The sequence below is a fragment of the Delphinus delphis genome, chromosome 11 (genome assembly GCF_949987515.2).
Source record: "Delphinus delphis chromosome 11, mDelDel1.2, whole genome shotgun sequence".
Taxonomy (NCBI): domain Eukaryota; kingdom Metazoa; phylum Chordata; class Mammalia; order Artiodactyla; family Delphinidae; genus Delphinus; species Delphinus delphis.
In genome coordinates, this window is record NC_082693.1 from 41001662 (window position 1) to 41004424 (window position 2763).

Here is a 2763-nt window from a genome sequence, read left to right on the forward strand (position 1 = left end):
AGTTGGTTTGCTAGTATTATCCTCCAATGTTGACCAATTAGCTAATTTTTAAAGTGACATGGTGAACTCATGGATTTAAACATATTTGATATATTCAATCTGTTACAGTTATTACCCTTACTGATGTTCAAATTGTCCTGTTTTTGGCAAGGGACCTCTCTAAGTTGGATCCTGAGCCCTTTTGACACAACCCTCGTTGTCTTTGAATGTCTTTTAAGAGAAAATGGCATTTTAAGAGACCACAATCTAGGTGCTAATGAGACTTATTACTATTGGCTGATCATTTTTTCTAGGCCTTTAGTCTGGACGGAGCTAGGAAATATAGATTTACAGATTTTAAAGCATTTAAAGATATATCATTGTTGATACTTCCAGTGCTTCCAATTCAAATTCAGGACTATGTGTCCTGCAACCGTATCTGCTTTCACACCTTCTGAGAACCCCAGGTCTCAGTCACACTGAGAGTGCCAGAAAGTTCACATAATCACTCATTTATTTTATCTCACAGTACCCAACAGTCTCAGAAAAATAACACCAACACTACAACCAACAATATGACAACTAAAAAGCAGTTTAAGATCTTTTCAAATGCTTTTTGTCCTTAGGATATATGTCACTAAGAACGTTCTTAGGATATATGTCACTAAGAACGTTCAGTCAGTTATAACTTTATGGTATAAAGTTACTTGGAATAGTTATGCCATCAGTTTGGCACTTGTTTTCATTTTGTTTTTGATTCGTGGGAATTGCTTTTTAAAATGTAAAATTTTGGGTTTTTTAAAATTAATTAATTTTGTTTTAAAATTATGTAAAAAATGTGCAAAATAAGTTATCTTCAAAGAAATTTAGTTTCTATCCTTATCTTCTTTACCCCATTCCCTCCCTCCTCTGTAGGTAACTATTTAAAAACATGTTTTACGGCTCGCTCATTCTTCCTATGTATGTTTTTAAGTGTAAGCAGATGTTTTTGTTCCAACACCCTTTGTTAGATAAAAGTTAGCAAATTAAACAGTTTCCTCCACCTTGCTTTTTATTTAGCTTTTACATTTATTTATTTATTTATTGTTTTGCGGTACACGGGCCTCTGCACTGCCGCGGCCTCTCCCGTTGCAGAGCACAGGCTTCGGACGCGCAGGCCCAGGGCCATGGCTCACGGGCCCAGCTGCTCCATGGCATGTGGGATCTTCCCGGACCGGGGCACGAACCCGCGTCCCCTGCATCGGCAGGCAGACTCCCAACCACTGTGCCCCCAGGGAAGCCCCATCTTTTTAAGTTTTTTAAAGATACGAGTTTGTATTAAAATTACAAAAATGTAACATTATTAAGGTATGATTCATGCAAAGTGCCATGTTTCTGAACTAAAATAAATGGATGAGAATGGAACCTAAAGAAGTATTAGACATGTAATTCAATACTTAAGACAATTACAAGTGATTCAGATTTAGTTTAATTTTTCAAAAAGATCATGAAATCTTTTGCAAGACTCTTGAAAATGACTCCTACAGAACAAAACGATAGAGAGAAAACATTTCAACAAAACATTTAACAACCACATTGCTCAAGTATTAAGGACAGAGATCTAGAAAGTAATACATATTGATTTACTTTGCATCTTGTAATTACCTCTGCTATCAGTGCTTCTTACTATCATGGAAACTCTCCCACAATAAGCGTACATCACAAACATTTTGTACTTAATTTCACAAGGTCACAGCCCTCCTGAGAGCCTATTCATGGACTTCATTTTCAAAAGTGGTAACGATTTCCAGAAATTGACTCATTTTCTCATATACATCCTAGAAATGCCACCTTCTCACTATCTTCCACTTATTTTGTGACCAAAAACTACCTAGAATACCAACGAGCACTAACATATCTGGCTTGAAAACATTAAACATTTTTGGATGTTGCTTCCTATCTTTTAAGTACAAAAAAGGCATTTCAATAAAAACAAATATATAATGAAGTCATGTTCCTTTGTGTGAAGAAATATGAATGAACTGTGCATTAATATTTAAAGGCAAAGTAGTTCACTGCCAAAACTTTAAATGTCTCACTTTAAATGTCTCAAGAGCACAACAAATTCTGAACACACTAAGATCATGTTGCTACTTCAGTATTCTTGGGAATGGTGAGTGGTCAGTTGGTCTGTGGTTTAGGATCAGTTTCCATGCTTGTTTCTTGAGCTGCTTCTACCTTTGCGGGCTTTTCATAATTTTCCGTTGTTTGATTAAGTTCATGGAGGACAGTAAGAAGAACGTAAAACTGTTTCCTTCTCAATTCCAGCGTATCTTCAACACCTTCTTTAATATGTGAAAGATGCTCTAATTCTTTACGCAGAGCCTCTAGTTCCTTTAATGTCTCACACCTGTCTGGATAATGGTGGATCACTTTTACCAATGCATCATATTCTTGGTGATTTTTTCGTATTCGTTTTGCTTGAAGAATTTGCCTTTTGCACTCAGCAATTTTTTCATGTGCTTCAGCAATGCTACATTCTATTTCTTTGTAAATTTTTTCATAATTTTCCATTTCTCTGAGATTCATATCATATACCCGCAAAGTTTTGCGCATTGAAAATTCACATTGGGACAGCGTGAGCAGCATACGTTGGTACTGGCTGTAGTCCTCTTCCTGGGATCCAGAGTAGCACCATTTAATGAAACTTTTCACTAGCAGATTAATTCTCCGATCATCTCCAGCGCCATCTCCATCAATTAGGAGACGCTTCCGTATGATTTCGTCGTCAGTCACGGACCCCAT

General features: G+C 36.7%; 1 pseudogene; it reads right to left on the minus strand.

Moving 5' to 3' along the window:
- Positions 1 to 1977: 1977 nt before the first annotated feature.
- LOC132434539 (THO complex subunit 7 homolog pseudogene) lies at positions 1978 to 2763 on the minus strand (annotated as a pseudogene).